This window comes from Mangifera indica, chromosome 12 (assembly GCF_011075055.1).
Source record: "Mangifera indica cultivar Alphonso chromosome 12, CATAS_Mindica_2.1, whole genome shotgun sequence".
In the NCBI taxonomy this organism is placed as follows: Eukaryota; Viridiplantae; Streptophyta; class Magnoliopsida; order Sapindales; family Anacardiaceae; genus Mangifera; species Mangifera indica.
The window spans coordinates 14,967,561-14,980,232 of record NC_058148.1 but is presented as its reverse complement, the minus strand read 5'-3'; the positions used below and the strand labels follow the sequence as shown (position 1 = coordinate 14,980,232).

The 12,672-nt window shown below is 32.3% G+C and overlaps 1 pseudogene; it reads left to right on the top strand.

Annotated features, from left to right (window-relative positions):
• The first annotated feature begins 7,838 nt into the window (after nt 1-7,838).
• LOC123192807 lies at nt 7,839-11,916 on the top strand (annotated as a pseudogene).
• Nucleotides 11,917-12,672: the final 756 nt, after the last annotated feature.

Below are 12,672 nucleotides of genomic sequence, written 5' to 3'. Positions count from 1 at the left end.
TGTGTTAGGTCCAAGGTTTATACTGTATGAAGAACCAGAGAGCGGCAGTTTGGGAAGAACATTTGGCAAGAAACAGATTAGAGAAGAGGAGACAGATGGCAAGCAGCAGCCTGAAGTAGGAGAGACAGAAGAAACGGACCAGCATGCACACAAAGGGGACATTGCAGCGGTACAGCATAAGCAGGGGACCATCCATATTTGCATGGCTGATGAGGCGGCAGCTGAGCATTGGCTTGACATAATGCAAAAGGAGAGAATGATATAGAGCTCGACGTGAGAAGCAAGAGAGAAGAGTGGATTTTGAAAGAAAAGTGGTAGATGGGAGAGTTCCAGCCTCTCAAAAGCTGGAGGGATTTGGCTTGAATGATTTGAGTCGTTTTGTTGATTGTATTTGCTGTTTTGAGTGTTATTCCAGTTGTCGGTTACTACATTTTGGCCACTTTGATTGTTTCCCTGTTACATGTAAAAGAGCTTAGATGTTTTCAGTAAGATATCGGTTGTAATTGTGTATGGATTTTCAATTAATGTGGGCATACGCAACCTAATCAATATGTTATTAATAATAGAAACTAGAGATTATACCCATGGTAGAGCCTTTTAAGCTATATTAGATGAGTTATGTACAAGAACAATGGAATGTCAGTAGAGTCAGCAAGAGATGAGAATGAGAAATTCTTAATTGCTGAAGGGATTGCAGTTTGAAAGTGGGTAATGATGAAAGGAATACAAAAGGAGATGTCTTGTCTAGTAAAAATTGTGATGGAGAACAAGAAATATAGGGGAAGTAGAAAAAACAGAGTGATGATAAAATGATAAAATTGGCAGAGTGTTCTTGGAAGGGAATCTTGCTTTGCATTGTCTGGAGAAAGATTAGACTTTACCTATTTTTGCTAAGACAAACAGAAAGTACACTAAGATCTAATGTCATGCCATAAAGAAGAATGGGACCATTTAAGAAGAATAGTGCCTGCCAATATATGGTTGTTGTTTGTTAACAGAAATCATTTACTGTGATGTATTGTCTATATTCTGTATGTCATTCTATCAAGAAGCTATCCAGATTTATGGTTTTTCCTTCTTTGCAGGGAAGTTCATGAAGAAGTAAACCAAGCAAGGGAAAAGGCATCTGAGCTCAAATTGCCCAGGCAAGAGCAAGCAGAAGCTCGCCATGAGAAAATAAGACAGGCCTATCTTCGGAAATTGCTGGAGAAACAAAAGGCTGCATCCAATACAAAACAGAAATAACTACAACAATTTTCTTGGAGTGGGATCAGCCAGATCGAAAATATTATAGTTTCTTACCCTGATTTCTTGCAGTGGGATCAGACATAAATGGTGTATTTGGTTTAAGTAATATTTTATTATTAAAAATAAAACTTATTTAAAATAATATTATATTTTAATTTTTATTATATTTGATAAAAATTGGTAAGTATTCTTATTTTAAAGATTTAATAAGTAATAATAAAATAGTAATAAAATTAATATTATCTTAATAATTTTTAATACTAAAATGAATATAATAATGATCTTATCTTTTATATTATATGTCATATTAGTAATATTAAAGTGAATGTGGTAATCATACTAAAGTGAAGGAATCACTTTAAGGTTTCACTATATTTTGGGTGAGAATAAGTGTTTTGGCCTTTCACTAAATAATAATGTGTGATTAAAATTAATATATTATTTACCTAAGTAACACGTGATTTACATTGAATTCAATATACTATAAAATAATATTGTGTAATTGAAATTAATATATTATTTGATCTTACTAATATATGATTTACATTGAATTCAATATACTATAAAATAATATTGTGTAATTGAAATTAATAAATTATTTAATCTTACTAACATATGATTTACATTGAATTCAATATTTTATAAAATAATATCGTGTGATTAAAATTAATGTATTATTTAATTTTAGTGACATGTGATTTACGTTGTGAGACTTTCGGAAAAATTACCCAACATGAGTCATTTTCTTTTCCTGTTTGGAAAAATTAATTTAAAAAAAAAAAATCCCAGCCGCAGCTTGGCACGTTTCCATAAAGTTATTCTATATAAAGAGCCACATTGAGTACTTGGACCGAATGGGGCAAATCTGTGTTTGAGCTTTCAGGCACGCGTCTGTTTGCACTATTGGTCTGATGTGATCAACCTTCCTCATCCTGTTTCATTTTTTTATCCAACAATTTTTGAGGTTTTAGGCACAACACTACCAAAGGCCTTGGTACTGTGGAGTTCTTTGTAAATTTTTATATATAATTGTGTGTAACCGAACTCTGGTCTTCTTGAGTTGGGCTTGAAGTATAAATGGACACTCCTTTGTTAGTGGTAATAGATTCTTTAGAATAATGGACTGGCTACAAGAATTATCCGGCGAAATCGGATAGACTTCCTCTACTTAAAAAAAAAAAAAAAAAAAAGAAGATAAATAATTACTTTGCATGTTATTAGTACGGCAATCTCATCCCATGTTCTCAAATTTTGTTTTCACTTGGCTTACAGACACTTGAGTGCGGTTCAGTGTTCATGTTTATATAAATCTTTATTCATATCAAGATTACTAAATTCAATCAGACATATATTGACGGCTTACCAAATCTGTGATTATCAGGTTTCTGGACCCTTCAAAAAATTACTCATTTTCATTATGCCATTACTGTGACTTTTAATGCTTGAAATATATAATATCCATTTCATTGGATTAAAGTTTTCAACATGTCTTAATCCGAGTCTCCTTTCAAGATATCAACCTTTCATCTTTTTGTGTCTTTTCTGCAATTTTTCAATTGCATGGAAACACCTGTTAGTTTTGTGCATAATATTGCCAAAGTTTGAATTATGTACCCCTAGCCTAGAGTCTAGTTAAATAATTGTGATTTTAAGCATTGTTTTCAGATCCAGACTTGGTCTTGATCTAATTAGGGGGTCAATATGTATGAGTATCTTCATATTGTTTAACAATAATAATAAAAGATTGGGTAAATAGTTTATAAACTTCTAACTTGTAAAAACACGTTTTTCAGTTGTAAAGTTAAAAAAACAAAATCGTAATAAATTATATATTCAAAGTAGATTATTGAATCACAACAAAACTAATAAGGTAAACCAATTTGTAAAAGTAGGTACATGGGCTCAAAAGGTTGATGTTTTTGTCCAATCCCACAAGAGTTGATGAGATTACCACCTTTTCTTCCCATATTCATCATGGTGTTTGGAATCATATAGTATTTATTGAAGCAATCCACAATTTAATTCTCTCTAGTCTATAGTATTAGATATCTTCATTTTTGATAAATCTCCAAGCTATAGCACATGAATTTATACTTATTATAACACTTTCTCCGTTCTTGGACTTATTATTAATTGGTGTTAGGGTGAGACTCATATGCTTCCACTTTTTACAGATCATTATTTACTTCATTATTGTCTTATTCAATCCATTCATATTAAATTATTAATAGGGATGAATTTGATCAAATTGATTTAGATCAAACTCACAGTTGGGCTTGAGCTCTCTAGCTTAATTCGCATTTGACTTGTTTGTCTATTCAATAATATTATTTATTCTGTTGGCAATGTTATTCACGACATTGTTTCCGTAGAAAAATTAATTAAAATTTAAATATGAAATATGGTATTACATCTCAATGACATGCAAGTATTGGACATGTATAATACATAAGTCTATTAATTCTAATTAGTGTTCACTATATAGCCACCAATTAACTTTCTTTCTGATGATCATCGACTTTATGTTTATGAAACCAAAAAGCCTAGCAATGTCAACCCCACATCCTTGAAAAATCTGTGGATTATTAACAATTCAATATTCATTCCCAAGAGTGGATTCAATTTGAGTTACTTGAACTCGGATAAATGTTTAGCTCAAATGAATTGAATTTAAACTGTAAAATTTTAGCTTGAATTTGTATTGACTCGAACCCTCTTGTTACGTTAGCGTCACTATATTAGAAAACTTACTAATTAACAATTTTTCTTCTTCTTTAAGATAACAACTTTTTCTCCAATAATTTAAATAATATTATGAATTTAAACTGAATTTGAGCTAACTCTTGTTAGAGTATGGTAGAGCACCCCTAACAACCACCGTAGCCACAAATCTACAACTAATGCAAGATTGTATCTTAGCAAAGAGAATAATGAAAAAAAAGAAGAAAGACTTGTAACTTGTAGCCTTTTTTTAATATCCTGTAATCATAGCACACTGACTTCTTTATGCCAAAAGATGATGCATTTTATGGATTGCTAGAATAAATAACTCTTTTCTCAATTTATATCTCATATCGTTAAAAGATAATAACAAAAGATTGATTAAAGAGCATATGTGCTATTTTTTTTGTGTTACAAAGACCAAAGGATAATATCATTACCGTTAACTGATTTATTTAACCAAAATGTTACAGCATTTCTATCATTTAGTCTTGAATCAAAAGAAAAGGCAGTGATCATGTTGTTTTTTAATTCAATCTATTACTGCAGAATCTTGCTTTATGAATTTTTAATATTTTGAACGATGATAGTCGATGCAAAACTGCATCTCAAGCTGGTCATTCTTGGCTATTCAATAATGTCTTTTTTTCTTTTATTGTTTTTACAGACACTTTCAGTGGTTCTGGGGACAACTGGAGCTGTCATGTTCATCAAAAACCTCGAGAATTCGGTTGATAACAATCACCAAATTTTGGGTCTAGCGCTTTATGGAGCCATGTGGGTTCAAGCCTTGATTGGATTCTTCAGGCCTCCTGGTCATTCATTAAAGAATTCCATTTTGATTCAAAGTGATATTGTAAATACTGTTTCTCTTGAGATTCCATATATGTGGGGAATTAAGTTGGATTTGGTTATATAAGTATGAGAAAAATCTTATTCCTTGAGCTGGTTTTTGGGAAGAAGAGACCCCATAACACTTTTATGGTGGTCTAACATTTGGTGTCAAGTCTCAAAATTTGGAATAATTTTAGGGAAATTGAAATTTTTACCACTATTTTAATGCTTGTATACAAAAATGACATCTATTCTAAAGCTTAAACAAATATACTACAACAGTAATCAACTTTTCCAAAATACCCCTCTTCTTTCTCTTCTTCTCTGCAACTTTTTTCTCTCTTCTTCCTTTTCTTTCAAAGTGATAAAAGAATCATGTGGAAAATAAAATAAATGCTTCAAAAACAAAAGAAGAAAGGAAAAAATTGAAAAAAGAAATAGATTTTAGATTAAGAATTCTTTACTGAAAAAAAAGTTAAAAAGATTGGCAGAAAAAAAAACTGGTTGGCGGACCTATGGAACCTTATTCTGTAGATTTCAGATTTCAGAATAAAATAGGTATTTAATTTAAAAAAAAACTAGAAAAAAAAATTAAAAAGAGTTGGCATGGGTTGGCCACACGCCAACTCTTTTTTAATTTTTGAAGGTTGGCGTGACACCAACCTCAAAAACAATAAAACAAGCTAAGGGTTGGCATCACCTCAAAAATATTAAAAAGACAAAGGGTTGGCGTCACCACGCCAACCCTTTATGATATAATTATATTATATTAAATTATAATATAATGTTATTATTTTATATTATAATATAATATATTTTATATATTATAATATTATAATATAATATATTATATTATAATATATATATATATATATATATATAATATAACAAAGGTTGACTCCAACCCTTATATATTATAATATTATAATATAATAATATAATATATTATAGATTATAATATATATATATATATATATAACAAAGGTTGACTCCAACCCTTATATATTATAATATTATAATATAATAATATAATATATTATAGATTATAATATATATATATATATATATATATATATATATATATATATATATATATATATATATATATATATATATAAAACAAAGGTTGGCGTTTGCCGCCAACCCTTATATAATTAAGGAAGGGTTGGCATTATTTTTCAGTTAACGTCAAGTTTTTTTTACGTTTTTTTTTTAGTGAAATGTAAATTTTTTTTTTCAGTTTAAATCCTCAAATGTTAATTTTTTATTTTTTTCAGTTAAATCTTATTAAATGATCTTCTTTGATTGTCATATCTTTCAAGATATAAAGTGGATGTGGTTGAATTTTTTTGGGTTGCTCTTTTTTTTTTTTGTTATCCTTACTTTGAAGAATTCAGTATTTTCCTTCCTTCTTTTGTTTTTAAAGATAAAGAAGAAGAGAGAGTGATTCCTTTATCACTTTGAATGAAGAGGAAGAAGAGAGAAAAAAGTTGCAGGGAAGAAGAGAGAGAATATCTGCATGAAAGATTAAAGAGGGGTATTTTGGAAAAGTTGGTTATTGTTGTGGTATATATGTTTAAACTTTAGGATAGGTGGCATTTCTGTATACACGGAATAAAATAGTGGTTAAAATTTCAATTTCCCATAATTTTATCTAAATTGTCCATTTGGAGTTTGAACTTCGTAATCCAAAGGCCCAATTGAAGGGTGATTGCTTCTTACTTTCTCATCTAAAAGGCTAAGATGAAGGGAAAGTTTGGCCATTTTACTCCTTGATTGGCCTACTTAGATGAGGGTAGGATAGGATTTGAGCTAAGTCAACCACAAACATGTGCTGACTCGAGTTTGACTCAGATCTTAAATTGTCACCTCAAATTGGAGTTTGTTTGAATTGTTCAGAGATGTCATTGAAGGTTATCAATAAAACATATAGTGTTATTGACAGAATAAATAATATTATTAATAAAATAAACAATATCATTAAAGGAGGGTTTTAATTGAACTAAAGTTAAGTTATCAAATTAAAGCCTAATTTGAATTTTACTCAAATCAAGCCAAACACTGAGCAAATAGCTCACTCAATTTGAATCCAGCAATAATTGAGGAGGAGATTATTGTTGATAACACCCATGTGATTAAGAGAGGATAATTGAAAATTGCATATTAGTTGAACTAATTTTTGGGGTGAGAGAGACTCGATAATACTTTTGAAGGTGGCCAAGATAGATTAATGATAATTTACCTCATAATCTCTGTTTTTGTGCAGAGGAAATGTAAGAAGTACATGGTACTTCCTGCATTGGTTATTTGGAACAACAGCTTCTCTTGTAGGGATCATCAACATCTACACAGGTTTAAAAGCTTATCATGATAAAACATCGAGAAGCACTGCAATTTGGGCTATACTTTTCACGGCTGAGATCTGTTTCTTGGCTTTCTTTTATCTCTTACAAGACAAATGGCATTACATGCAGAAGTGAGGTCTCATTTTAGGCAATAATATTGAACCAGCTCCTTTCATGTGGTTACTCAGAGAGAAAATGAAAAGGTGCTGCCGCCGGAACCATGTGGAAAACGCAACGCATTGAGGAATTTGTTTGACTAGCTTGGCTTATTTTTTAATGATCTGTGAGGGAATATTAGTATGAAAGAATAATACTTTCTGTATTAATTTTTTTTTTTACTAATATGTATAAATATCTTTTAGGATTAACTATTTCGATAGCCTCTATCATTGTTTTTTGGCATGACTAATAAAATTGGTTGTACACAATATGAGACAAAATAATGATCTGTTAGATAATAAATTTATTAAAATTAATATATTATTTAATTTAGTAACATGTGAGTCACGTTATGATTTAGAAGTCCAACAGTCCCATCCCTCTATATCAATTGTTGAAAATAATGAGTCATTTTCTTTTCCTGTTCGGAAAAAATTAAAAAAAGTTATGATCAGCAGCTTGCCACGTCTCCGTGAAGTTTTTCTATATAAAGGGCCACATTGGTGAGTTCATTCCCAAGTAACTGAAAAAACTTGAACCTTCTTAATAGTGGCTCTTTATTATCCGCTTGCTTTAATGAATCCTGCATCCACTCTCACCAGATTGCTTCCAAGAAGTTGCAGCGTAGTCGGAACATCCAGCAGCAATTCGGTGGTTCCAGGCAGAGTCCAATGCAGCGGTGCCGCCAAACTGTCAGATGAAGCCATTGTTAGGCGATCAGCAAATTACCAACCTACCATTTGGGGAGATGATTTTGTTCAATCACTGAAGAGCCATGTGGTTGGTAGCGTATAATTGTAAAACTACAGTAGTAATTTTAGAGTTTTACTATGGCCTGTAATTATAATTTGTGTACAACGTGTAGGGAAAATCATCAGAGGAACGGGCTGAAAAGCTGAAGGAAGAAGTGAGGCTGACGCTTGATAGTGCGGTGGATTCTGTACAGCAACTGGAGCTCATTGATGTCTTACAAAGACTTGGATTATCTTATCAGTTTGAAGATGAGATAAAGAGAATTCTCGATAGGGTCTACAAGAACAAGCATAAACAAGATAGTTTATATGCGGTAGCTCTGGAGTTTAGACTCCTAAGACAACATTATTATGATGTTTCTGCAGGTAATTCAGAGCCTATAAAGGAAATTAAGTTGGACAGGGTAATGCATATTTAAATAATTAACTACGGTGGGAACTGTAAAGTATCCCACACTGTGAATTAAGTTGGGTGTGGTTATATAAAGTGTGGGGAAAAGTCTTATCCCTTAATACAAGTCAAACCTTAATGGATATATAAAGTGAATGGAAAAGTCTTGCTCTCACGTTAATGTGTGTGGTTCTTGATAAAATCTCATCCCATCTGAGACTTGGTTGAACCCAAGGTCTTATAGGGGACGGGACTTACGAACTTTGATAAAATCTCATCTTGTCATCTAGGACTTGGATGAGTTTATGTTGTCGTTTAGGAATTTTGAACTTTAATAAAATCTCATCTCATCATCTAAGATTTAAAGATTGTTGAGTTTGTTATGAATGACGTTAGACTAATAGTAAATTAGGTAGATTTTCGGTGGTAGAGAAACAATAACACTAGTGACACTCCAACAATAACTTTTCTAATAATTCTGTAGCTTGAGTTTGTATCACATACAATAATACTGATTCTAAGAGATATTCTAACTAAGTAACATTGAAATTGCGTATTCTTTTTGCAGAAGTTTTCAATGGTTTTAGTGATGAGAAGGGAAGCTTCCATTCATGTGGTAGTGATGATTGCAAATGAATTTTATTTCTGTATGAAGCTGCTTTTCTATTGAAAGAGGAAGAGAGTAAAATGTTCCATTCTGTCAAAAATTTTGCTGTCTCATACCTGAAGGAGTATATCAAGGACAAGGTAGGTGAAGATGAATATATTTCCAAATTAGTGAAGCATGCACTGGAGCTTCCACTGCATTGGAGGGTGCCAAGGATGGAAGCTAGGTGGTTTATCGATGTATATGAGACGAGACATGACTTCAACCCCATCTTGCTTGAGCTTGCTAAACTCCATTTCAATACACTGCAAGTAACGCACCAACAAGATCTTAAATATGTGTCAAGGTAAGTGGCTAAACTGTTTATATATGCCAATTTGAGACCTAATTATGCAGTGACAAAGAGCATCATACTTGATCTAGCTTACATTTTCACATTTTTATTTTGGAAACAAGTGGATATTAATCGACAAATCTCACTCGAAACAAGTATGAGAGATGCATTAGGTGAACACCCATAATATTTGGTAAGAATAAGACAAGAGTAGTCAAATAATATGTGATTGAGTATGTATCCAAACAAATAATATTTTGATGATGATGGGCTAGGTAAGTTTGAAATAGACAAATCCTACAAAATTGTGGGTTTTGGTGGGCTGTGCTAGCCTATAACACAATCTTATCAGGCCTTTTTATCGGTCGGCATATAAAAATATATTTTGTATGTTTTAGAATTTTTTTGAGTCATGTCATGCCAACTTGTAGTTCTTCTCATGACATCTCGACACAACTTGTTATGTTTATAGGCCGTGCTTGAAAAAAACATGATAATCTCAACACAACCCACCGTTAGGTTTAGTCAACTAATAGGACCAGTATCTCGAGAAATATTCTTAGATCAACAAAGCTCAAAAAGAATTATTTGGTATACATATGCATCTCACATTGCATAATTAGTTAAATAAATTGTGAATTTATAAATTGTCAATATGTGCTTTGAGTTGCAAACTTTAGAAGCAAAATCATGACGAACTGTATATTTAAAGTGTAATGGGTCTAGCAAATTGTGATAAACTATGTCTAAAGCACACTAAGTCGCACCGTTGGACCAAGATCTTGTGCAATGGTCCTATATTGACAAAGCACTAACGAGATGTTGGGTATGTATAGAAACCCATATCGCAAGACTACGTATATATATGTGAGCTTATAAACTTTGCAAAACTCAAAAACAAAAGATGATAAATTGTCTCTAAATCGGGAATACCTTGACAGTGTGAACCAGGATATTACAATATTTATTTTCTCCCACCATTTCTTACATTGATATCACTATGTTTATTGTCCCATAAAGCTGGTGGAGGAATACAGGTAATGGAGAGAAGCTAAGTTTTGCACGGGACAGATTGCTGGTGAATTTCTTCTGGGCTTTGGGGCTAAAACCCGAGGCCCGGTTTGGATACTTCAGACGGATGTTGACGAAGGCGGGTGTTCTGGTAACAACAATTGACGATGTTTATGACGTTTATGGTACAATGGACGAACTGGAACTCTTCACAGATGCCATTGAAAGGTTAGTCGTTCATATATATTTAGCCCAACAGTTTGATATTGCAGACATGAATTTCACCGAAATTTGCTCTGTAATTTAGATGGGACGTCAATGCAATGGAGCAGCTTCCAGCTTTTATGAAGATTTTTTATCTTGTTCTCCTCAATTTCGTAAACGACATGGCTTTGCATGTTCTCAAAGTGCACGGAGTTGACATTATTCCTTGCCTTAAGAAAGCGGTAATTCAACCCATCCTGCCAAAGCACGAGATATTATGTGTACGAGTATCTCACAAAGTTTGGGAATAATATAAGAAAAATTGGTTTGTCAAGTCGCTTTTTAAGTTGTAAAACTGTGAACAATATCTTGATTGGGAGTTAAGGTAGAGTTGGATCTGAAATGAACTGACTCAATCTTAAAAGCTAGTTTGGTTTAATTCGATTTAGTTTGAATTTATTTAAATCGAACTCGAGACAAATTTGAGTCATAAGGAGTGCGGTTCATGAGTCAGATGACAAATCAATTTGATTGGAGTTTAGCTCACGGTTTGATTTTAATTATATTAAATAGTTGTCAAAATGATGTTGTTTCGCCTATTATTTGGTAAAACAAGGTCTTTTTATCATTGAGCCGAAAATCAAACTGTAAAATCAAGTTGAGTTACAAACTTCAATTTTAGAGATTGAGTTGAACTCAAGCTACTCTTATTTTTAGCTCAACAAATCTTGAGTAATTTTATTTTTATTTGAACCTAACTCAAACCACAAGGTCTTTATACCGGCTCAATTTAAATCCATTGTCAAAATGCTTAAAACCATGATGAACTATGTTTATAAAGCGATCAAGATCTTAATGGGCCGAGTTCCTTGACCAACATGTTACGTTTACAAAATTTTCATGTCATGATTTCTTAAGTTATTCGTGTAATTAATGTTATTGCGAATTGATTCAGTGGACAGATTTATGCAAAATCTATCTATTAGAGGCAAAGCGGTATCATAGCGGACACATCCCAACCCTTGCAGAATACATGAACAATGCATGGATTTCCGTAACGGGTCCTCTGCTTCTAGTGCATGCTTATTTTCTCGATACAGATCAATTTACAAAGGAGGCCATAGAATGCTTGGAAGAATATAGCAATATTATCTGTTGGTCATCAACGATTTTAAGACTTGCAAACGACTTAGGAACATCATCGGTGAGCTGAGCAACACCACAACCTCTGCAATTGATTTTAAGCAAAAACAGTAAGTTTATATGATAAACTGTAATTTTCTTTTCATGTTATTTGTGATTCAGGACGAATTGGAAAGAGGAGATGTCGCTAAATCTATACAATGTTACATGCATGAAACTGGAGCGTCCGAGGAGGGTGGCCGAGAACACATAGGAGAGATGATTGCTGCGACATGGATGAAGATGAACAGAGATCGGCTTGAAAATCCTCACTTGTCGACAACTTTCATTGACATTGCAATGAATCTGGGCAGAATGGCTCAGTGCATGTACCAGCGTGGAGATGGGCATGGGATTGAAGTTGGTCAGACCAGAGATAATGTATTATCTGTACTAGTAAATCCTATTCAGATTCAATCTGTTGACAGCAGTGAATGATGCTAAATGACACAAAGAGAATGTAAAATCAATAAAACTATATCAGAAATTAATAAAACAAAGTGTATAAATAAGTATAAATTTATACACAAGCTATAGCTTATCACTATATAATTTTATGACTTTAAATTAAAAATAAAATAATATCAATCAACTGTATCATCATTTATGTGTAAATTTGTGATCATTGATTGGACACGTAATTTTACTAATATTAAATACCCAGTAGAGTTTGAAGGTTCTTATTCGGGATTGATTAATTCTTCTATCGGGTTAATTTGTGTTAGGGTGAGGCTCATATGCTTCCACTATTTACAGATCATTATTTAATTTCCAATTCAATCCACTCATATTAATATGGGTGAATTTAATCCAAATTGGTTTGAATCAAATTCTCGTTTGTCTATCCTATCATACTAGTTATTCAGTTGACAATATTGTTGATG